Source organism: Ictidomys tridecemlineatus, chromosome 8, assembly GCF_052094955.1.
Source record: "Ictidomys tridecemlineatus isolate mIctTri1 chromosome 8, mIctTri1.hap1, whole genome shotgun sequence".
Lineage (NCBI taxonomy): Eukaryota > Metazoa > Chordata > Mammalia > Rodentia > Sciuridae > Ictidomys > Ictidomys tridecemlineatus.
Window position 1 is genome coordinate 105,599,659 of NC_135484.1, and position 26,097 is coordinate 105,625,755.

Consider the following 26,097-nt stretch of genomic DNA (forward strand, 5'->3'; position numbering starts at 1 on the left):
TTACTGAAGACTTACTTATGTCCAAACTGTAATAGTCTTTGTAATAGTCTTGATGAAAAAGACAGTCCAAGATCCTGTTATAACTGAGCTTTTTGTAGGCACTTGGTAGCTAGAAAGTATTAAGAACTCATATTCACCTTCCCCCCAAAATTCATATGTTTAAATCATAAACCACAGTGTGAGGGTATTTGGAGACAAAACCTTTGAGGAGATAATTCATGTTAAATTAGATAATAAGTGTGGGGGCCCTAACTCTATAGCAGCGGAGTCCTCATAAGAGGAGGAAGAAACTCCAGAGACTCCCCCACACCTGCACACAGAAGGAGGCAGCTTCCTGCCAACCAGGAAGGAAGGTCTCACCTGAAGGCGACTCTGATGGCAGCTTGATCTCAGACTTTCAGCCTACAGAACTGTGAGAAGATAAATCTCTGTTGTTTAAGCCACCTAGGGTATCGCACTGTGTCAGGGAAGCCCAGGCTAATGAATATCACAGCTATTGATGCTTTCTCTAAGAACATGGTGGGTAGAGAGGAAAGGAAATTGCTTACAGAACAAGCATACTGAGTGATTTCAGTCAACAACTGGATTTTTTTCTTCCTCTCCGTGCATTTCCAGTGGGGAAAATCTACAAGTGTCCTTGATGCTCTGCTTGGTGACTTGGCCTCCTCGGTCCTGTCCAAAGCCCTTGGAGGTGGTTTTGTTTAGGGTTTATCCACCTCCTGAGGCTCAAATACTCCTCCTGCAGCGTGGCAGGCCTACTTCCTACGCCAGCTGCTACTTCTTAGAGTCTGATCTAAATATAGCTGCATCCCCTCAGGTTCTCTCATTTCCCCAGTGGGTTCAATGAGTTGATTCTCATTCCTGGTTTTAATTGGCCAAGCAGGTAATTTATTTCTATATCTAAGCAATCTCTCTTCACCAAAGACAGTCTGCCGTCCCTTGGCTCTACAATCAAATAGGCATATATCCCCTTACTGCCACAGGGCCTGGCCCTGCTCCCTTGGTAAACTCTGGGTATATTTGTCTTCTGTTGCCATTTGATAAGTGATCACAAACTTCAAATGTGGTTTAATAACCCACATTTATTATTCCCCTATCTGTGGGTGGGGAATCCAGCTTAGCTAGGCCTTCTACTTCAGGATCTCTCACGTGGGCTACAATCAAGTCCTTGGCCAAAGCTAAGGTCTCCTTGGAAAGCTTGATTAGGGAAGGATCCACTTCTAAAGCTTACTTGGTCCTTAGTGGAATTCTGTTCCTCAAGGACTATTGGACAGAGGGCCTCTGTACCCTGCTGACCACCCTAAATGCACGGCCACATGGACTTCTCCATTATGGTCATTTCCTTGACTGAGGCAATGAAAACCGAAAAGGTCGAGTCTGCCAAGACGACAGAGTTTATAGCCACTTATCAGTTCATCATGGAAACAACATCCCACATGTTTGCTGCTATCCTAATAATCAGAAGCAAGTCAATAGGTACAAAGTCCTGAGGGGGCAAGGGTTAATCATACAAGGACCTGGTATCAGGAGGCAGCATCATCAGGGCCCATCTTAGAAGCTGCCTATGACAATGTTAGTATCTGTAGAAAAAGACACTCAGATCTATCAGTCATCTCTGGATTTCTGCTGCATTTCCAGGAAAAAAAATATGTACGTTGCTGAATCTTGGGATACTGATTTGGTTTGATCTTCACTCTAAAAGTCAGTTCAATTCTATGAAATCTCTCCTGCACTCTAGACACCTACTACCATCAGCCACTTAAAAGACTGACAGGTGCCACCTACTAAACCCACTCAAGATGGAACTGACAAAAACTGACAAAACTATTCTTCCTCTATCAGGAAAAACATCATGCTCTCCTAGTTTCTCAAGCCAGAAAAGAAGCTACCCTGAATACCTTTTTTTCCACTCACTCTGCCTTCATGGGGTAAAAAATTGTCAAATATTTAAAAGAGAAAAAAAAAGCACAAGTTATGTTGAAAGAGAGCTACGTGGCAATAGGGGTAGCTATTTCATGATGATGAAAGTGGGGAAAAAGAAATTCTGTGCCACTCAGGAATTATTTGATCTAAGGTCCAGTTTTCTCAAATGAAAAAGAGAATCCAATAATAGGATTCATACACCAGAGAGTTGTTGTGAGGCTCCAATGAAATGATCCCGTCAAGTACTTAGTGTGTCGTACATCCCACAAATCCTCAATCTGTGTTTAGCTACCACACCAGCTGTTAGGTAACATGTGGCTATTGTCATTGCCCACACACTGAACAGTCTCTTCTCTCTTATAGCTTCCTAGCCTCTAAAGTGGAGGCTAATAGCACATTTGCCCAGCCTCTCCTGTAGCTGTGGATGCATAGAAGACACAGTTCTTAGAAAACGTTGTTTTTTTCCGATAAGAACTTCTTCCTTCCTTGAACAAAGATTCAGTGTCTGCAATGCCAGCAGCCACTTGTGTCCATGAGGCAGCATTTAGTTGAGCACCAACACACTATGGAAAACACTCCTAAATAGATACAGGGTTTGAAAGCCTGGAGGTCACATATGTGGTTTTAAGCCAGAAATTTTGGCTAAGGTCATTAAAAGCCCAAGATTTGAAATTCTTTTTTCCACACTAGTTAACTTCTTAGATAGTATAAATGTAGAAAATTCTGACATTTATAATAAGCCCTATTTGTTCTTTTTTATCAATTACATTTATTTAAAGACTATACTCCTGACGGTGAGATAAATTTCTCCTGGCTGCTTCTTCCTGTCCCTCCTATGACTCCCAGTGTGACAATGGATTTTAACACCCTGGGTCCACTGCTATGAAATTCTAGTTTCAAGGTGACTAAATGCAACAAAAGGGATAAATGTTTTTCCACATAGCAGAGATCTAGACAGTTAACTCCGGCTCAGGACCACTGAACAGCTCTAGAAATAAGCTGCTTGCTGACAGCGATTCATATCCAACCGCTTAAAATCCTCAAGGTTTCCACCCCCTGTGATATATTGTCAGTTTCCATTAAGAGCCTGAAATTCCATAGCACTTGCTCTCTGGGAAGCATTGGCTGCACTGGAGAAACCCATGAAATGAACAAGTCAGCAGAGTTGTAATAAGCAATCTGATTAATAGGCCAGCAGGAGAGTTACAATCTCATAAGTAATAGATTTTAAACACCACTAGTCCCTACTCGCAGGGTAGCAGAAGCAAATGTTTTTGGGCAAAGAGCCACTATATTACCTGGTGGTCTCTGTGTGGGTTCCTTTTAAATTTAGTTCTATTTGAGAGCAGCAAAAAAAAAAGGCATTTTCCAGATGACAAGACTTTGTGTTTTATAATGCTCTGTGAGCCAAACCCCAAACCTTCCACATTTTTAAAATTAATGAAGCAAAAAAGGAGATACATTTACTTGGGTATGGTCAGAGTTAAAGGGATGTTTAACTTCAACAAATGGGGGGTCTCGTGGCAAGGACTTCTTCCAATCTTTGCAGCAGAAGCCAAGCGATTCCAGGGCCTTCAGGCCTTCAGCCAGCTCAGTCGGTATGAAAGATGGGCAAACAGTCACACAAGCACTAAATTCTGAATGCAGAAAGGAAATCTCTCTCCTCCTGCAAATCAGTTTGTGAATAGTTACCACAAAGGTCATTGGGATGATGGATTCATGAATTAGCAATCTGGATTTTTTTTTTCCCTTATTGAGGGCATAAAGGGGCCTGGGTTTTGCTATGTTGCCCAGGCTGAACTTGAACTCCTGGTTTCAAGTGATCCTCCTCTGCTTCAGCCTCCTGTGTAGTTAGGACTTGTTTTAGTCAGCTTTTTTTTTTTTTACTGCTGTGACTAAATGATCTGAACAGCACAACTGTAAAGGAGGAAAAGTTTATTTGGGCACTCATGGTTTTCCAAGGTCTCAATCCATAGACAGCAGGCTCTACTCCTCAAGGCTTGAGGTGACACAGAACAATATTGAAAAATAGTGTGGCAGACGGAGGCAGCTCACATGATAATCACATGGCAGAGACAGACTCCACTCTCCAGATACAAAATATATATCCCATAGCCATGTCCCCAGTGAGCCACATCCCACCTGCCTCCGCTACCACTCAATCCCATCAGGGATTAATTCACTGGTTAGGTTAAGGCTATAACCCAACCATTTCTCCTCTGAACCTTCTTGCATTGTCTCACATGTGAGCTACATCTAAACCCTAACAGGACTATAGCTGTGTACCACAGCACCCAGCTTCAGCAATTTAGAATTGCAGGAAAGCCATCCACAGATTAGAAGCTGAGAGCATGCCTCCCTTGCATGTGGGCAGCTCCCCAGAAGACAGAACAGAGAATTAGAAGATGGAATGCTGCAGCTGAACACTGCTAAGGAAGCTCACCTACCTCAGAAGGAAAGAGCTCCCTTAGGAAGGTCAGCCAAGTCCTGGCCAGGTAAGAACTTATCCCTGGGGATGGGGCCTGATTCCCGGGGAAGGGGCCTGTTCCTTGGCAGTGTTTCTATTTTCTTACAGAAGAACATGGAATCTGTTGACCCACGAGATAAGATAGCATGACACTCTGATGCAGGTGAAGCTGTGGGCCTGAGAAGTGCAGGCAACCCTTGAATTCTTTAAGTACCAATGCCTAACTTTGACATTGGCCAGTTCTATTTTCTACTGTCTATAAATTGATCACTTTCCTACTATGACAGAATCTGTTGGTTGTTTTTCCCAAAACACTCACATTGTTCCTTTCTCCTTGCTGGCTAAAACTTCCAGATAATTATTTTCTAAGCTTCCTTGAAACTGTAACTTAGTTAATAGGACCCGAGAGAAAGCTACAGTGTTCTTCTGGGAAATATTTTCTCTTTAAAAGGAAACATGTAAGGGCTGGGGCTGGGGCTGGGGCTCAGGGGTAGAGCGCTCACCTAGCACATCCAAGCCCTTGGGTTCAATCCTTAGCACCACATAAAAATAAATAAAATAAAGGTATTATGTCCAACTACAACTAAAAAATATTTTTTTTTAAAAAAAAGGAAACATGTAAGAAGAAATGCCCCTTTATTCTCTGTATTAGTTTCCAATGGGTGCTATAACAAATTACCACACATTTGATGGCTTAAAACAATAGAAATTTATTTTCTGTCACTGTTCTGGAGGACAGTAGTCCAAAGTCACCATCATGGGGTCAAAAGTGAGATATTGTCAAGGTCACGCGTCCTCCAGGGTTTTTAGTGTAGAATTTGTTCTTTGTTTTTTTTTTTTTTTCCAGCTTCTGGTAACCATTCCATAGTTTTGTGTCTTTTTATAACTTTCAATTTCTATCCCTATAGTCAAATCTCCCTTTGTCTCCCACAATAGGGGCACTTGTGACTCCATTAGAGCCCACCTGGATAATCCAGGACAATCTCCCCACCTCAGAATCCTAATCACACCTGCAAGTCCTTTTCTTGCCATATAAAGTAACACACACAAGTTTCAAGAATGAGGATGTCGACCATCCCACCATACTCCCTATGGAAATAGAGGAAGGACGAGATGTCTAGAGCCATGGCAACCGACCAACAACCAGAAGAGTGCAAGTCTAAGGATACTGGAAGAGAAATAAGGCAGACGGCTGAACTCTGGATGGCATGTTGTGTTCCTGGCATAATTAAATCTGGAATGATCCACCCTGTGTTTACTTTTAAGTAAGATAACAAATCCCCTTTTTTAAGCTACCTTGAGTATAGTATTACTTCAATACTTCCTAAAGGATACAACCACTGATTTTTTTTAACCTGATAAAGTGACAAGAAAAGCCATGTATAGCTAAAGGCAATGAAGTCCCTCTTGCTACTGTTCTTATAAAATTTTCCGATTCAAAAAACTCACCTTTTCATTACAGTCCCCTTTGTAATGCTCCAATTTTTTTCTGCATATGTTTAATTATTCTAACAAAATAGGGAGTTCTATGAGAACAGGGATACTGAATCAGAGAACTCTTACCTAAGGACACTACTAGGACAAAGAAACTACTCATTAAATTACCAGCTCATTGATCAATTTGTTTATTAGATTATTATAATCCTTAATTAAAATGAATTACATTTGCATTACCTGTGGATTTTAAATGCAAATAAAAATATAATTTCCTGTAAGAATAACCTGTTTACATTTCTCATACAGAATGTAATCACCATTATTTTCTTGAGTGCTTATACTGCTCCAAGCACTATGCCAAGCAAATATCATTCTCTCTCTCTCTCTCTCTCTCTCTCTCTCTCTCTCTCCACACACACACACACACACACACACACACATACTTCTTATATAGAATTCTTCTGAAATATCATCACTACTTTACAAAACCAAAGCACATGTTGACTAAATAACTTACCCAGAACCAAAAATCTAAGACCCAGGGCCTAGATTCACACCCACATCCATCTGTTTCCAAATTCTACAAGCTAATTCTCCTCCATACTGCCTCCCAACCAAGCTGTACAGTTTATAGAAGGCGACTCCAGATTGGTCTCAGAAAGATGTAGGAAAAATTAATTTAGTAAAAGGAAAATAAAAACAAAATAAGATGTCAATGGATTACCTTATCCCTCTGTCTAACTTAAGAAAGGTAGAAAAGACAACTCTGGGAAGAACAGAGGGAATCGGGAGACAAGGAAAGAAACAGCATAGACATCTCAGACTCTTGGAGAACTGTTCATTTAAAATGGGAACCATGACCCACCACTTTGGTGGAAATCAGTGTCCCTCTGCAGTAATTTATTTGTAACTGAATATCCCTTGGTCACCAACATTTCAGAATTAAGACCCGATTTGCCATTTAAAGCCACCACAGAAATGTCAATTGCCTAAGAGCACCAAATTTTCATCCAGAAGAGGATAATCCCCTATGAGCAGGTTTAGAGGAGATAAGGATAAAGTCATATGTTGATTTCACTGCAGTCCTGCCTGTTTAAAATACTGATTGCATATATGGATACATATAGTTATGTATTATACTTAATATGTATATAAAATTTACATATACAATACATATATACACACATATTATCCCAAAATATATTAGCTGATAAAAAGCAATTTGCAGAATAGTATAAATGATGTACTACTATTCTTTTTTTTAATTTTTTTCCTTTTTTAAAATTTATTTGTTTGTTTTGGTGGTGCTGGGTTTGAACCCAGGGCCTGGTGCATGCAAGGCAAGCACTTAACCAACTGAACTATATTCCCAACCCCTGAACCACTATTCTTTTTTAAAAAGAACTAGAATTTCTTTTAATTGTTCTATCTTGACTTTCCTTATTCTATTTTGAAATTTTTCAAATTACAATAAAATCTGAACCTAATCCCAATTGCAAGTGTTATTTTTCTTTCACATTTTTGTTTCACTCCAGTTTTTAAACACCAGCAGTATCTGATAGCACATAACTAGTGACTAACAAAAACATTCCACAGGATAGAAAAACTTTAAAACAAATCTGAAGAATTTATGCGTAGAAAAACTAACTGTTTCAGCAACTTCTCAGTGACCAAGATAAGTAAACCCTTAGATTCATGAATCCATATGCTCAGGTAATTATTCCAGAAAGTTATTGCCAGGAAAACAAGGCTGTAGCCAATAACCACTGCCAGGTTTCTGTTTGAGACTAAAAGGCTCAGGGGTCTCTCTAGTTAAACTGGGCTAACTGGGCTGTACGAAATAACCACACAAGAGACACAAATACCTTTTTCTTTGGGGTTGCTGTGATGGCTCCTCTGACCTTAAGGGTCCGAAAAAAGAGAGCGAGAGGATGCGCTGACCCCTTTTATTGAGGAGAAGCTATTCAAAGGAGGCAAGGGGTCAGGTTTCAGGGGGCTGAGTCTATCTTCATGATGTCCACTGTCAGCAGGTTGACTGACACCTGGGTAGGCCACACCCAAGGGCACAGTAAGAGAAGGGGACACACACAAGGCACTTCCATGGAAGATTCTATCCTAAACAGGACAAGGGGTTATATTACAAAGGAACAGGTGAGCACAGCTTCACCCATGGGGCTGTAGCAAGACACACCCATTTCTGTGACTCAGCGCCTCAGCACCCAGCTGGGGAGTGTAACTCAGTCACCCGTAAGGTTGGCCTCTCACAAACCACCTCGACTACTTATGTCAATTCCTGCAAACATATTTGTCTACACAAATTTTGCTCACATGGAGTTGGAGTTCTATTGAGATAAGCTGGTTCCCAAGTGAGCAATCCCTTATCAACCAAACCATAGTTTACCTACCAAAACTCACTTGAAGACCCATGCTTTTATACAAATATACCATAATGGATCCCATCTTTATATATAATTATGTTTGCACAAAATAAAATCATTTATAATAGAAGCGAAACCAGGAGAACAAAGGGATCAAGAGATTAGGAGGGAAGGAGAAGGAGAGGTCCTGGGGAATGAGATTGATCAAATTATATTATGTGCATGTATATATTATATATATAATGGATTCCACTACTATATATGATGATAATGCACCATTTTTTTAAAAAAAAAAGACCCATGCCAATCCAAAATAAGTGTTGCCATTAACTCTGCCCAATTCTCAATCAGTTCTCTGTCTTGAAAGATCTTAAGCCACTTGGCCCCAAGTATCAAAACCCTGTAAATAACCTCTCTTGGGCCACTCCAAGATGGTCAGAGTCGTGTTCTCCTTCACCAAGCTGGTCTAGTAAACCTAGCTCTGCTTTGACTAATAGGAGAATCAACACCTCCACCAGTTTGTGAGTTAAGTTCGTTTCCTTGAATAAGATTGATTTGGCTCCATATTCTGGCCTGGACCGTGAGGAAGGTGATGGCAGGACAGAGTTCATAAATGGTCGCTTGCTCTTGTCTGACACTTTTCTTCTCGCCTTCCCTGAAGCCACTCTGGGGGTTCCTGCTCCCACTTGTCCTCCAGGAGAGGGCCTTCCCACTGTGCAGAAAGCAGTTACTGGGAAGTTAGATCTGCCCCACCCACTCACTGTCCCAAGTCTTTCTTTTGTACTTACTCCTGGTGCCTGTCATCAGGAGTGTGTGTATATATATAATGAATTCCACTACTGCATATGATGATAATGCACCATTTTTTTAAAAAAGACCATCTCTCAAAAATGCATCTAAGGCTCCAACTCTGAAAGTCACTAGAGAGAAGCACACCTAGATCTAAAGCAAGATACTAGGCATATTCCTCATGGGATTTATTTTTTATTTTTTATTTTTATTATTGGTTTTTCAAAACATTACATAGTTCTTGACATATAATATTTCATACATTTGATTCAAGTAGGTTATGAACTCCTATTTTTACCCCATATACAGATTGCAGATTCACATCGGTCCTCATGGGATTTAGCTACAAAATATCAGAAGTAAGTCCTTAAGCTCTACCCCATCACCCAACACCAGATTATAAAAGAAACTACATATTTGAAAGTGGGCTTGGACAGTACCATCTGGTAAAGTGTTGTAGCCGAATGAGGACATCTTTTACATTTTCTTCCCTGACCTACCAATTTTTTAATAATATATTTCAAACCCATAACTGCAAATACATTTTATATTGCAACTGAGTGCACAAAAAAGGAGAGCAGGCAACGTCTGCAGGAATCCAAGTACTGACTGAAACAAAGATTGCATAAAATAATACTCCTCCTTGCTAAATTTGATGTACTCTGATACTTTCTGTTCTCACCCATTGTATTGTTTCATTGTTTTTAAAACATAGTTGCCAACCTCTAAAGGAATTTAACAACTAATGAAACACAACCCCCAGGTTGAAAATACTGAGAGATAGGCCTGTGGGAATTGGGGCATCTAACAACAGGGCAGCTGTGTCATAGTCTGAGCTGGGTGTTTGGAATCTTAGCTTCCACTTTGGAATCCCAGTCCAAAAAAGTCACAAGGCCAAAGGAGATCAAAGTAAATCGATTCTGGGACTCATTAATGAGTCACAGCCCACAGAATGAAGAACACTAACAAAACCCAGATTCATTCCTAGACTTCCTTTAGATTGCCAATTCCCAGGTCGGGCTGGGAGAAACAGGAGTCTCTGAAGCTGTCCCCAGCAGAGCCACTTAATCCTTGTGACGCAAATTTTCATAATATGCTCTTCCTTCCCTTCTCCTCTAAATGGTGACTCTAAAATACAGGACGTGCAAATAAAAAGAAATTTGTTCAACATCCAGCTGACTAGACATGGTGTGACAGACAGGCCTGGTATGTGCATGTGTGTGTGAGTGCAAACACTTTTTTATCATTATCACCCAGGAAAGAAAAACTCTTCCTCGTTTCTCCCAAGAAACTACCATGGAGAGAAAAAAAATACATACTTTTTTATTCTAAAAGTCTTAATAATAAGAGTTGAGCAACAGTTGCAAGTACATCCTTTGACTTCTGTTGAGAAAAACAGCAGTACATGTGAAATCAGAAAAAAAAAATCTTTCATCATTTCAGCATTACAGTTTGTTTCCCATCTGTTCACAAATAGATCTCTTAGCGGCCCGTTTCCCCCACAACGAAATGTGTCACAGAGTCAGACATGAACAGAAGTGGTAAAACCTCCTTTTAAACAACCACATTGACCCCTAGTTCTTGCTGAATGATTTAAGCCAGAGAGCAGAGACAGGATAAAGGAAATGGGGTCACTGTTCCTAGGTATGGCAGAACTAACCTTGCCTAAGCCAAAGTGATGGCTAAAAACCCTGAAGGCACACCTGTGCACAATGGGCACATAAACCACCAAGCTGTGCCACCCAAGCTGCCACAGCCATCAAGGTGGGCCTGCTCCACCTTCTCCCCATGAAGTTCTCCGCTTACATGTTTCATGGTCCCTTCATTCCCTCAAATCTAACAGTAACATATCTTTTCATCTCGGAACAAGAGGGTACTGGGGACAGAAGAGAACACAGTATAACTTTCCCTAGATAAATGTCCCCAACGTTACTTCTATGCCTTCCCTAGTGATACCTTTTTTCTGGATGATGGAATCTGGGAGGGGGAGTGACAAGTACAGATATAGAACTGCCCCCAAAAGAACACGGAGCTCACAGTGGCCTCAGCCAGTAGCCACCGCCCATCACCCAGCAGCTAAACTCTGATGATGGAGGGGAAAATATTTTAATTAAACACAACGAGACATTTATTATATATTCTCATGACAGCCCTAGGAGAAAAGCAAGACAAAGTTAATAGAAATTTCTCCCATTTTACAGATGAAGAAACCAGCTCACGGAGATTGAGTTTTGACTAGTGTAACTCATCTAGTGATGACAGCACCAAGCCTCATCCCAGGTAGAACTCCAAGGTCAAGATTTTTTCTTCAGACTAAATAGGTGGAGAGGAGGTAGCTGGGTCTTGGAAAGAAGTGGCAGATGGCGTGTGACAAGACATTTGGCATGAAGCTTTCCTGGAGGCCTGGAAACTGCCTCAGCATCCCTTTCTGATGGTTTAGATAACATTTTATTTCTGAGCAATAGGAAATTATATTACCTCCCGGTTGCATTTTATTAAACAACATTTGCCTGGAAAGCTTCATTTGGGATAAAGTAATTTTTGAAATAATTTGGGGATGCAGTGATTTAATCCTAAAGACCTACATGCTTTTTCATTTTGAAGAAGAATGTACAGTCTGTTCATGTCCTCTCTTGGCTCATTTCAGTTAATTTTAAAGAGACACTTTTAAACAGAGAAGCATTCAGACACACATTCCAAATCATTTTTAATGTTTTCCTAATGCAGAATAGTCTAACATGGGAGTCCAGAGAGATCCTGTGGGGAAATTGTGTGTGGTTTTTACAGTCTTCCCTTTGGGGACTACTAGGTTTCAATCTATTCACTTGCTCAGGAAATATTCAGCTGAGTGTAGGTCATGTACCAGGCTGTGAGGTGGATATTAAGGACATGGTGATCTCTGCTCTCAAAGAGCTCACAGACAAGTGCAGAGGGCCTAGACATAACCAGGGACTGACATTATTAAATGGCAGATAGTTCATAGCATGCACCTGGGAAAGCAACAGATAGACCCAGGTATGTCTTAGCTTCAGGGCTCCTGGCTCTGTGACTTTGGACAAGATCTATGCCTTGCTGGGTTCATTTTCTTATTTTTAAAAGTTAATAATAGGATCCACCACATAAGTTTCTTGTAAGGTTTAAACTAGCAAGTGTGTTGTGTTTCCCATGGCTATGATGGAATATAGAGGTTGGTTTAGATAGCATAGCCCGTATTGGCTGTGTCAGATGGCATCACGGTGGGGGGGGGAAGAGAGAGAGAGAGAGAGAGAGAGAGAGAGAGAGAGAGAGAGAGAGAGAGAGAGAGAGAGAGATCATCACATGGCAAAACAGGAAGCCAGAGCATAACTGAAGTCTCATGAGAACTACATCAGTCCTTTCCAAGCAAGGTACAGTGCACGCCCCAAGGACCTAGAAACCTCACAATAGGCCCCATTACCTCTTAACATTGCCACCAGGGACAGAGTTTCCAACACATGACCTTTGGGGAAAGTGCTCAGACTACATCTAAACCAGGTAAAAAGTAGCCATGACTCAGAACCCAGGAAGAACTCAAGGCCTGTCCGTCATCATCAATGTGAAGTGCTACAGAAGCCCACAGAAGGGGCACTTGACCCATCCTCAAGAGGATGACAAGGAAAGAAAAGAGGACATCAGAGTAAAGACAGGTTTCCTAATGAGCAGTGGGTCTCCACCAGGGGCCAGATTTTGCTCCCCAGGGGACATTTAGCAATGTCATTTTAGCAGACACTTTTGGTTGTTTGCTTTCAGATTTTTGCAACTTGGAGGGTGGGCATGAGTGGCATCTGATAGGTAGAGACCAGTGACATTGCCAACATCCCACAATGCCCAAGATAGTCCCACCACTAAGAATTGTCCTTCCCAAGGTGAATAGTACCCAGGCTGAGAAACACTGGGTTAGATCATGAATTCTGTCATCAGAATGCCTGGATATTAATCCTGGATCTGTCCTTTACTAGTTGTGTGACCTCAGGAGAGTTTTTCTGTGCCTCAGTTAGCACATTTGCAAATGAGGAAGAAAACATTAAATGAATTAATACTGATAGATACCTAGAACACCATAAGCATCACATAACACTTATCCAGATTCCAATGTTCAAGTCCTAAGGGACATTTTCCCCTCAAAATCAAGAGTAAAGGCCTATTTAAATCCCACTTCCTACAGAGCTTCCAGGATGTTCACTCTTGATTCCATGGCGTTTCTACACAATTTCAGCCAAGTCTCAGTTGGTTTCCTTAGCTCATGTGGTCCAGTGTTATTTAACATTCATATGCAAGAAATGCAAAATTGAAGCATAGCTTATGCTGAGTTGCTGCTGGGGACAGAGAAGATGGGGCAGAGGGGAGGCAGAGCTAAAAGGAAGCAGTCCCGGCATTCTCTTCTGAAACCACTTCTTTTATAGCTTAGGTTTTCTCTTGATTTCTCTTTATTCCAGGCTTATGTCTCCAACACTCCCCACGACAAACCCCTGCTATTTTCTCAAGAGCTATATGATAAGACTTTAGAGCTTCTAACTGCTCATGGGCATTATAAAGTAATAGTCGGTGTTTGACTAGTTCAAGGATAGATGAGAAGTCAGATATTTCTGGAAATCCATTACCTCTTCTCTAATTAGAAATGATATTCCCAACTGCTAAATCTAGCTATCGCCTCTTTAAAGTTCCCAACATGGAACTTGGATTTCTTAAGGATCATCTCGGCACTGAAAGGAAAGACTATAATTACCAACCCCTATGACAAGTCTGTCTAGAATGGAGAATGTTCTAAGCAGGGGAATTTTTTTCTTTGAATATTTCTCCTCCACTCTCTTATTCCACATTTCTTATGATAATCACAATCTGTTTGCTTTCAGAATTTCATCTGCACTCCTCTCAAGATGTTTTGAACTTAAGGATGCAGAGAGGGCCTGAAGCTGCATTCACTCATGGGTTCACAGGTATTGTTCCCTGTCCCCTTAAAAAGATGGATAATTTTCGTGCTTCTTCCAAATCATCCTGACATCCTGAGCCTCATTTGTCCCAGTCTTTGTTATAAGAAACTCAAAAAAAAAAAAAAAAAAAAAATCAATACCATCCAAAGGGGACCCAATTCAGAAATTGCAGACTATTCAAAATGGGATGAGAGGAAGAGACCAATTCCACAATGCATGTGAGACACACAACATCAAGTTGTTTATTATTCTCCCTCAACAGCCAGTCCATGCCAGGACAATGGTGTCACCATCAAAAAACATCTCGTCTCTTATCCATCTTATCCACAGCATCCTCCAAAAAGTTGAGGTCAATGAATCCACTATATAAAAACAAGGGATTATAAGAAATAGCTTGCTTTTTTCTACCTACTATTCTTATGAAGTAAGTTGTGGAGCTGGAATTGATTATTGAGACAGAGTTATACCTTCACTCCGAGCCGATTTTATGAAATAAACTGAAAATATCACTGGGTTTCCCTGTGCAAATAAACTCCATGATTGGATGAAATGGAACTATTTGTGCAATATCAGATAAACAGTAATACTTATTAATAAGTCAAAAGTAAGCCCCTAGGGCTGGGGTTGTGGCAAAGTGGCAGAGTGCTTGCCTAGCATGTGTGAGGTACTGGGTTTGATTCTCAGCACCGCATATAAATAAAATAAAAGTTCCATTGACAACTAAAAATAATATTTTTTAAAAAGTAAGCCCCCCAAAATAATTCCCCATTTCCTTTAAGTGAACACTCAGGAGCCCCTAGTAAGCAGTGCTGGATTGGAATGGTTTTGATTTCTGTTGCTGTCGTTTCTTTTTCCTTGGCTTCTCTCTTTCCTCCTCCTCCTTCTCTTTACAAAGAAAAGACCCAATATTTCTATTGCTTCTTTGTCTTCTATTTGGGATTCTGTCCCCGAGGTTAACTAATGTATTATATTTGCATTTTAATAAAATTAAACGGTTACTATCAATATTTGAAACCTACTATAATCCATAAAAAAGATAACTATATAAAAATAAATAAATAAGCCGGTACTTTGCTGAATTCATTTACTAGTTCTAGAAGTTTACTGGTAGAATTTTTGGGGCCCTCTAGGCATAGAATCATATCATCAGCATTTCTGTATATCAGTGACAAATCCTCTGAAAGGGAAATCAGGAAAACTACCCCATTTACAATAGCCTCAAAAAAAAAAAAAATCAATTTAAAGAGGTGAAAGACCTCTACAACAAACACTACAGATGCTAAAGAAAGAAATTAAAGAAGACCTTAGAAGATGGAAAGATCTCCATTGTTCTTGGATAGGCAGAATTAGTTATTGTCAAAATGACCATACCACCAAAGCACTATACAGATTTCAATCAAAATCCCAATGGCATACCTCATATAAATAGAACAAGCAGTCATGAAATTCATCTGGAAAAATAAGAGACCCAGAATAGCTAAAGCAATCCTTAGCAAGAAGGGTGAAGCAGGTGTCATCACTATATCAGACTTTAAACTATACTACAGAGCAATGGTAACAAAAACAGCATGGTATTGACACCAAAATCGAATTGTAGACCAATGGTACAGAATAAAGGACACAGAGACTAACCCACATAACTACAGTTATCTTATATTAGACAAAGGCACCAAAAACGTACATTGGAGAAAAGATAGCCTCTTCAACAAATGGGTGCTGGGAAAACTGGAAATCTGTATACAGCAAAATGAAATCTGTATGCAGCAAAATGAAATCCCTACCTCTCACCATGCACAAAATTCAAAGCAAATCGAGGACCTAGGAATTAATCCAGAGGCACTGAATGTAAAAGAAGAAAAAGTATGCTGAAATCTCCATCATGTCAGATTAGGCCCCAACTTCCTTAAAAGACTCCTATAGAGCAAGAATTCATATCAAGAATCAATAAATGGGATGGATTCAAACTAAAAAGCTTCTCAGCAAAAGAAACAATCAGTGAGGTGAACAGAGAGCCTACAATTTGGGAACAATTTTTACAACATACATATCATATAGAGCACTAATCTCTAGGGACATATATCAGATATAGCACTAATCTCAAGGATATATAAATAACTCAAAAGCCCATTTGTTGATTGGGTTATCATTAATACACACACACACCAAAAAAAACCCAATCAATAAATTGGCCAAGGAACCAAACAGAAAAAGATACACAATCAATCAACAAATATCTTCTAAGAAGATACACAATCAATCAACAAATGTGAAAAAAAATGTTCAACATCTCTAGCAATTAGAAAAATGCTAATCAAAACAACTCTAAGATTTCATCTCACTCCAGTCAGAATGGTAGCTATTAAGAATACAAACAACAGGGGCTGGGGATGTGGCTCAAGCAGTAGCGCTCTCGCCTGGCATGCGTGTGGCCCAGGTTCCATCCTCGGCACCACATACAAACAATGATGTTGTGTCCGCCAAAAATTAAAAAAATAAAATTAAAAAAAATTCTCTCTTAAAAAGAATACAAACAACCATAAGTGTTGGCAAGGATGTGGGAAAAAAATGTATGCACCTTCATACATTGCTGGTGGGACTGCAAATTGGTGCAATCACTCTGGAAAGCAGTATGGAGATTCCTTGAAAACTGGGAATGGAACCACCATTTGACCCAGCTATCCCACTCCTTGGTCTATACCCAAAGGACTTAAAAACAGCGTACTACAGAGACACAGCCACATCAATGTTTATAGCAGCACAATTCACAATAGCTAAACTGTGGAACCAACCTAGATGCCCTTCAGTAGATGAATATATAAAGAAAATGTGGCCTATATACACAATGGAATATTACTCAGCAATAAAAGAGAATAAAATCATGGCATTTGCAGGTTAATGGATGGAATTGGAGAATATAATGCTAAGTGACGTTAGCCAATCCCCAAAAAACACATGCTGAATGTTTTCTGATTTAAGGATGCCGATTCATAATATGGTTGGGGGTGGGGCATGGGAGGACTAGATGAACTCTAGATAGGGCAAAGGGGTGGGAGGGGAAAGGAAGAGGCATGGGCATAGGAAAGATGGTGAAATGAGATGGACATCATTACCCTAAGTACATGTATGAAGACACGAACAATGTGACTCTACTTTGTGTACCAGAGATATGAAAACTTGTGCTCTATATGTGTAATATGAATTGTAATATTCTTCTGTCATGAAAAACAAATTAAAATTTTAAAAAATAAATAGTACATAATAGAAGATACTAATAATAATAATAGATAAATAAAGTGGCCCAAAGCCAGATAATGGGCCAAATTCAGCAGGTAGTCTGTCTTTATAGAATTGTTGGGCAAAGAATGTTTTTATATTTTCAAGAACTGTGAAGAAAAAAAATGAAGAATTTGCAACAGAAAAAGTTTAAGATATTTACTGCTTAGTGCTTTACAGAAAATATTTTCCACCTTCTGCTCCATAATGACCTTTTCTTCTTTGGCCTGATAATATCACTAAGTTGCTCATCCTCCGGTTATCAAATCAAGCTTACATTTTCTATTTACCACTTTTGTCTTAAAAAAAAAAAAAGCATTATTCCTTGGATTAATTGTTTTGTGGGGACTCATTTTTTATGTCATTCATGCATTCATATTTATTGAATTTCTACATTAAGACAAGCACTGAGATGCTGCCTAGGGCAAACTCAGCTGTGGTTACTAAAAGAGCCCCAAAGCTAGTGGCTTAAAGATACGTTTGAACAGATAATGAACTCATTTATGCTTCTTTTTAAAATCTCTCTTTTATAGTAAATATGTATTCTTGTTATTTTACAACTTAACTCCCTGTGATTCTCTTTTGCCTATAGGACAAATTACAAACTGAGTCAGTCTGATTAGCTATGAAAGCCATCCACAGTTGTCTTTTTAATTTCTTCTCCCACTGCTTCCCCACATGGGACTCAATATAGGATCAACTGGCCTATTTATTATAATCCAAACATAAGTTGTTCTTTCCTAAATTTGTCTGTTAAACATGTCAATCTCACATCCTGGAAACACTCTAGATAGTTCCACTAAAAATAAGATGTGTCTGTAGAAAGCTCTTATGAACATTGGCTGCCAGATGTGGCCAACCATTTATATATAAGCCTTATTTAACTTGCTGAAAATTTCATCCTCAATGTTAAAAAGCATCGAGTTCAGGACATTGAACAAGTCTAAAGTACCAGGCCTGGTACTATGCAGCAAGCCTAGTCCTTGTCCTCAATAAACACCAAAATTTATAATCCAATGAGGTAACTTCACTTGGATCTTTCAACATTCCTCTCTTCCACATTCGTTCTTCATCCATTCATCCAATTAAATTTATTAGGCAGGTATTGGACATGCTTGATTTATCATGTCCACCTTGGCTACCTGGCACATTTACCAATAGTTATGGTGTAAGAGCAATGACTGAAGTCAGGGCACACCGTAGTGCCTCAGCCTCGTGTCTAGGCAAGTTTGAGGGAAGAGCAGTTTGCTGGAGGAAGGAGAGTTTGGTCCTTAAAATTTTGACAAAGGAAGCCAGGCAAAGAGTCAACTGGGAAATATCTAGACTAGAATTCTCACCTAGTTTATTTCTTCTATAGCTGTGAAGATTATCGCTTTCTGGAAGCACTATATTTGCCCAAGAATGAGGGGAAGTGTTATAGGAAGGACTGGAGTTATATTTCTCAATTTTCTTCTCACTAGACTGCATAGCTTGACAAGAGAGAATGTATCTTATGAATATTGCTTTTTTATAGTCTTTTATCATAAGTGATAAGTCCAAGTAAAATATTCATCAATGGGACTATAAGAGTCCCAAATCATCCAGTATGTGGTGATATTGATTGAGAATTAGTCATTTCAAAAAGAAAAAATAAAAATTCATCTGTAAGCAGACATCAAGAAAATGTCATAATTCTGGCTTAAAAATGCAAGCCAATGAACTGCTTTACAATGTCCCTTTGTGGGCAGGGGATATAACTCAGTAATAGAGCCCTATTCCATCATGCATAAGTCCCAAGTTCAATCCCCAGTACAGGGGGTGGAATTCCTTTGTGCTGTTAATGCCATAGGATATATAAAAGATGAGTGATAGTTTTAAAATGTGTACTTTAGAGCAAAACTTCCCAGGTCCAAGTTCTAGTACTTATATCTCCCAGGCATGTGACATGGGCAAATTGTTCAACATCCCTCAGCCAGGTTCTTCATGCATACAATGGGCAATAATGATAGTGACCACTTCACTGGGCCATGGTGAAAACTCTTTCATGTTTGGTAGACTTTCTATCATTATTAAATCAACGAATAGCTCCTTCCAGTGATATTTTGCCAAGTCCCATAGCATGTTACTTCTTTCACGTCCTGAATTGCTGTCAGCATGGGGGGATAGGAATGGAATGCATTCAGTGGATCACATCCATGCCACTCTGCAGAGTTGACAGGGACCCTTAGTGAGTTTATACTGTAGTTCTTTTTTTTTTTTTCACTAGAACAGACACTTTCACAACCTGTGCAACCTGAAGCAATAGGGAAGGTATAGCAGCAATTCACTCCTCCCCCAGCACGTCCAATTCAAATACCCACAACCACTTGGCCAGCTCCTGTACTCAGTCTTTGTCACATAATACCCATGGGTGTCCCATATTGTACTGAGCCAGTGACTGCCTTGGATAACACCCCTCTTTCTTATGCATGGTTATTACATCCCCCCCCACTTCATTTCTGCCTTCCTCCAGGTGTAGCTTCCTTCACCAGCGTGCTAGGTATTGAGAGCGAGAGTAATATACAGCACCTCAAATTTCTCAGAAAAATGATGAACAGATGAATAGATGAGACTCCTGAGATAAGGTCAGTCCTGCTTATTTTGTTTTTCTGCCCGTCTTTATATAGAGGAAGATAATTGGTCATTTGAGTGTGAACAGTGCTCCAATGGGGTCACCTAGCCATCATCTAGAACGCCAGAGGATTTATCTAGCATCATTTATAAAACAAAACAAAATCTCTATGGCCAGCTCTAGGCTACAAAACACATCATTAGGTGTTTTACCCAATGATGCTAAGATCCCATAGAGGAAATTAAATGTCACAAAATGCCCTCAATCATAGGAGCTGGCAAAATTGTTCTTCACAGAATGTACAGCGGCCTAAAGATGATCAGATGAGAGAGAAGAGCACACAAAGGCTTAGTGCAAGGTCAGAGATCTGGAAAGACTTTATAGGAGGGATGGTTAGTTTTATGTGTCAATTGATTAGACTAAGGGATGTCCAGAGGCTTGGTAAAACGTCCTTTCTGAGTGTGTCTGTGAAAGTGTTTCTGGAAGAGAGAAACATTTGAATCAGCAGGCAGAGTAAAGATTTGCTCTCACTAGTAGACAGGCATCATCCAATCTGTTGAGAGCACAAGTAGAACACAAATGTCAAGGAAGGGCTATTTCTCCCACTCTGTCATCTTGAGCCGAGACATCTACCTTCTCTTGCCCTTGAACACTGATTCTCAAGCCTTTAGAATCTGGAACTTATACAAGAACACTGCAACCACTCCTGGTTCTCAGGCCTTTGAACTTGAACTGAATTACACCACTGACTCTCCTGGCTCTCTGGCCTGAAGACAATATATTGTGGGACTGTCCATCCTCCATAATCCATAATCATTTGATCCAATTCCCATAATAAAATCTGTAGGGTGTGCATGTATGTGTTATAATTTGGATATAAGGTCTCTAAAAGTCTCCTGTGTGAATGCAGAAATATTAAGAGACGAAATGATTAGATTGTGAGAGCTGTAACCTAATCAGTCCACCCTAGTTTAAATGGATTAACAGAGTGTGGCTAGAAGAGGTGGGTCACTGGGGGCATTCTCCAGAAGGGTACCTCTTCCTTGAGGTCCCCTCCCCTTTCTCTCTACTTCCCAGCATTCCTGAGCTGAGCAGCTGTCCTCCACCATGCCCTTCTGCCATGATGTTCTGCTTCATCTTGCGCCCAGAGCCATGGAACCAGTTGGTCCAATCCCTAGTAACACACACACACACACACACACACACACAAACTTTCCTATTAGTTCTGTTTCTCTGGAGAACCCTAATAAAATAAGGTGACCTGACTCTGAAGTAATAAACTGTCCTGGGAGATGGTGAGGGAGCAATTTTATTTTGCCTATCCATTTCAAATTAAGGAATCTCTCAAGAAAATATTATTTGCTTCAGAGTTTGTCACAGTCTATCATTTTTTCCCTCACCTGCCTTCCTGTGAGTGTGTATCAGTGTTGAACATCATCTCGAGTAGGACATAAAGAGAGGTGTCCACTGTGAGGAGGACAGAACTGCCAGGAGACAAAGCCACTAGGGGTGAAAAAGTGTAAAGTCATCATCTGTGTTTGAACCACCTTTGCCACATGGGTGCTTTAAGAGAAGACTGGGGTGATTATGGGGATTATGCCCCTAGAAAACAAGAAAGTCTGGGAATGTAAATACCAGGATTGATCTAGCTAATCTATATATACAAATACATGTGCTTACATACACACATACACACACACACACACACACACGCGCTATATCCAGTTTTTTTCCCTTAATATTTTATCATTAAAAGTTCCAATTATTAAACATTCTTTAAAAATGTGCTTTCTAATGGTTGAGTGGTAGCCATCAAATAAAAATACCAAATGTTCCTAATGATTTCTTTTTATAAGACCCTTGGGTTGGTTCCCACTGGGGAGTACTAGTAGTAAACTACCATGAATACCATCATAGTAAAATGTTTGCCCCCATCTCCGACAGGATTAATTCCATAAATGCAATCTTTAGGTATGAATTTATATTCTTCACTTAAATTATTTAATCATAATAATGGGTACTACAAGAAAAAATACTGGAAAAACACAACTGAGTCTAAATAAGCCTACAATTTACCTGAAAGAAGCAAAAATACCAGCCGGAAATAGAGTAACCAAAGTTTACAAAACCACGAGGTGGCAGTTAATAGGATTTGCAGAGGGAAAGAAGAACAAGGGGCCACTCTGGTTAGCCAAGGAAGTGTCATTAGAGTAGGAGCTTCTGCTGCTTCTGGTTTATGACCCTAGCAAGGCTGTGTGTCCCTCTCAACCACCCTCACGTATTCTAAGTACTGGGGGTACTTGAAATGCCCATGCTAAGGAATATTTAACCTTGTAAGGTTGGCTATTGGAAAGTTTGGCTATTCCATGAATTGGAAAGTCAGACATACAGAAAGTCTCTCGTAAGGATAGAGAGAAAATAAAAAAGCTAAGCATATTCCTGACCGAATTAATTCCATAAATGCAATCTTTAGGTATGAACTTATATTCTTCACTTAAATTATTTAATCATAATAATGAGTACTACAAGAAAAAAATATTGGAAAAACACAACTGGGTCTAAATAAGCTAGTAATCAGGATTACTCTTAACATTACTACCCCTCCCTTTGGATCCACTGACATGAAGAGTCCAAACTTAATTGCTTTGAATTCAATAGAACACTTCTTTTGTCTGCTGGGGGACATATCCGTTATTGGGACTAGAGTCACCATCTAACCTAACAGCATCTAAGGAAGAATACATTTTCTACAAATAGTTTATCCCTGGGGAGTGACAGTACAGGGACCACTCCTTGTCCTTGGTTCCCAGACCTGTGTACTCTAACTGCTGGTGAAACAGGACTACAAATAAATCCTTGTTACAGTGCATATGCTCTAAAATGGAGGATTAATGCTCTGAATTTCAAGGTCTGTTCTCTAAGCAGGTCACTCAGCTGAGCCTTCACGGCTACTGTACCACTCAACTAGACCAGTTTCCTCTAGGTGAAGGGATACACAATAAAACTGGTGAATTCTGTGATTATTGCAATGTCTCCTTTGCAGCAAAATTGGCCCCTTGTCTGAAGAAATGTGGGAGGGTATGTTGATAGCTCAGGCATTCTAAAGCCCTCTGATGGCAGTGACAATTCACAACCAGTACAGATGAAATTTCTGGTAATGACAAATTCCTGCTGTTTTCCTCAGTTGAGGCTTAGCATTGGCCTCTGATGGTAGCATTCAGCAGGGGCTAGATAAGCCTTGGTGAACTGAGTCTTCTTCTATGAGGTGCTTGCATACCTCTATCCTTGCCACCATGGCTGCTTGTGGACCCATTTCACTAGTACTGCAATGACCAAGAAGAAAGTTTGGCTGGCATCCACAGGTTTAGTCATCTTGTCCACCTGATGGCTAGCTCCTCTTCTGCAGAAGAGATTTGGTGGGCATCACCCTAATATAGCTGCCTGGTGGAGTTGACTTGTTTTTTGTTTGTTTTTCTTCAGTGAGGTTATAGTACCCATTCTGGCAAGTTTTAAAATGCCCCTTCAACTTTTCTCTTAGTCTTGCATACCTTTTTCCTATTGACTTTGTGGTTAATAAAAAATTGCAAACAAACTTCTGGCATATGATTATTAGGTCACCTCCCTAAATGATCAGAAAATCGACACCTATTCCTACTGATACACCTATTTCTTCTTACTCACATGCTGCAATTTAATGATAGGTTCATATCCCAAACTTGGAGTGGCACTGAAAATGAATAATCTGACATGTGCCACATGTATGACCTTCAGCTTTCTTGTCGATATACATTGCTTCTCAATATCCACTAGACAAAAGGTCAAGTACTTTCACCTTTTTTAGTCAAGGGGATCACCAGAATGGGTTAGCCTGAGCTATGGCAATGAGAACTGGCAGTCCCTGCCAAATAAGTCAGTCAAAGATACAATGTTAATTTCAGTGTCAAATATTCATAGTCATCAATGTCAAGGGGCTAGAATGCTGTGCCACCTAGCACCACTGATCATTCAAAAATCATCTTCATGGTTCCAATCATGACATACATTCCCCCCCCCAAAAGTTTTCCACTGACCCTCACTGCCCACAGGACCAAATCAAGTTCCCATCCCAGTTTTCAAGACTGTCCAGAAGGAAGGCAATCTGAAGAATGGTAATGCCCTTGAGGACTTTATATTTCATTTAAGTTTCTAGACCAAAAGCTACTCAAAATTTTATAAAGGACAAACCTTATTGTCTTCATAAGCCAAATGTCCTGTTGCCATGACTCCAAATCTCCCCAAAGTGGTCTGTGCGTAATGACGGCCACAGAACAGAACTTGCCTGGAGCAGAATAGGAGGGATGCCAGCTCTGGGTTTGCTCGCCTTGCTTCCTTTTTCTGTTTCACCTTCCTCCTAAGGTGCTCCCTCTATGCACCTTCAAAGAACGATACCCATCTGCATTCCTCCCAGGAATTCTCTCCTCAGTAAATTATGCCAGTGGGAATGAATCAGATCGACTTAGTGTCACACACACACACACACACACACACACACACGTGTGTATAAATGGCTAACAAGGGTGGATATGGCATCACCCCTGGGGGAAAAAAAAGTCTCAAAGCAAAGATTAATTTCCAGTTATGAAACCAAAGCCGTCCAGGAACAGAGTGAGAACTTCTCATGACTTCCCCTGCGCTTTGCATGCCAACAAAGCCATAAAGACAGAGCCAATACTGTCTACTTTGCCTATTCCCAGATTTTAGCTAATCAAAGAAATGAGTGTGCCCTTAAGCTACAGAATAGTTGCCAAGGGTGTTTATATTTACATTTTAAATGCAAATGGCCAGAATGAAAAATTATTTGTTTTACTTTGAGAGGAAAATATTTGTAGATCCTCCACTCTGAGAGTCAGTTTGCAGAGTAACAATACCCGTGATGAACCAATACTTTCAAAATAAAAGTGAGGTTAAATGATATCCAGGCATCTAAGGGACAAGAATATGATTTCCAAAGAACTGAGAATGTGGTCCGGAGTTAATGGTTTTACCCCCTGTACCACGAATACATGTGTAGTTTGGGATTTGGTTCCTTCTGAGAATATGTCTTATAGAACAGGCCTCAAACCACATGCCAAAAGGCAATTGTCCCTTCTGCTTGTATAAAGCACATTCCAGACTGATTTAGTTGTTCAACAAATGGTATTCAGTTCTAACCTAGAGAACAATTGGGGTTTTGTTGTGTGGTTTCCAGACTTTACTTCATGAGGTGAAAAAAAAAACCCTGAAAACCAGAACAAGGGGTCAAAAGGAATCCTGCACAGACATGTTTCTGTGTCCTGCTGACTGGACTAACAGGCTCTCATACCCACAGAAAAATGACATTGCAAGTCAAACACCACCAGGCCTAATTCATGAACTCTTGAGGGCTGTGGGGGTGATCACAAAGTGGAAATTAGTTCATGTTGCTGTTATTTATGGAGGTATAATCTCCATACAATAAGACATTGGAATGTATAATTTAATGAATAAAAAACTTAATTATATAACTACCACTGCAAAGAAAATTCAATCCATAAAGTTCCCTGTGCCCCTTTGTAGCCAGTCCTCTCCCCTATACCCTAGCTCCTGGCAATCACTAATCTGATTTCTATTTCCATCATTTTGCCTTTTCTATAATGTCAGATAAATGGAATCATGGAGAATTTAATCATTTTGCTTCTTTCATTCAGCAAAATGCTTTTGAGATTTATCCATGTTGCTTATATCAGCTTCATCCCTTCTCTTTGATGAACAGTATTCCATTCATGACTATACCATGATTTGTTTATCAGTTCACCAGTTGAGAGACATTTGGGTTATTTATAGCTTTTGGTGATCATGAGTAAAGCAGCTATAACAATTGTTTGTAAGTTTTTCAATGGACATTCATCTTCCTTTCTCTTGGATAAGCACCTAGGAGTGTGATTCCTGGGTTGCATGCCAAATGCACATTTAATGTTATAAGTCACTTTCAAACCCTTTCCATAGTGGCTGTATCATTCCCAATACAATAGTTCCTATTGCTTTGAATCCTAAGGAACACTAGATGTTGGTGTGCTGGTGTTGATGTTGATTTGAGCCATTTTAATAATTCATGAACTTGTGATCTAGGTTGGGCCATAAAATTAAACATTCTGCTGGCTATAGGTACTGGGTTGCATAACTTTTTTTTTTTAAGCCACATTCACCTAGACCTCAGAATGTGATCTTACTTGGAACTATGCTCTCTGCAGGTGAAATTAAGTTTCAATGAAGTCATACTGGATTCAAGTGGGC

At 39.9% G+C, this 26,097-nt stretch overlaps 1 long non-coding RNA gene across 6 annotated transcripts in view; it reads right to left on the reverse strand.

The window, feature by feature from the left end:
* LOC120889048 (uncharacterized) overlaps positions 1 to 26,097 on the reverse strand; it is a 115,854-nt gene that overhangs the window by 85,423 nt on the left and 4,334 nt on the right. The window contains exon 1 of one of the 6 annotated variants that reach the window (XR_013425132.1): positions 24,031 to 24,314. The exons of 2 other annotated variants lie outside the window; for them this stretch is intronic. This is a non-coding gene — a long non-coding RNA (uncharacterized LOC120889048). Of the gene's footprint in view, positions 1 to 24,030; positions 24,315 to 26,097 lie in introns of those variants that run through there. 3 more of the 6 variants (XR_013425133.1, XR_013425129.1, XR_013425131.1) reach the window with 3 other exon arrangements.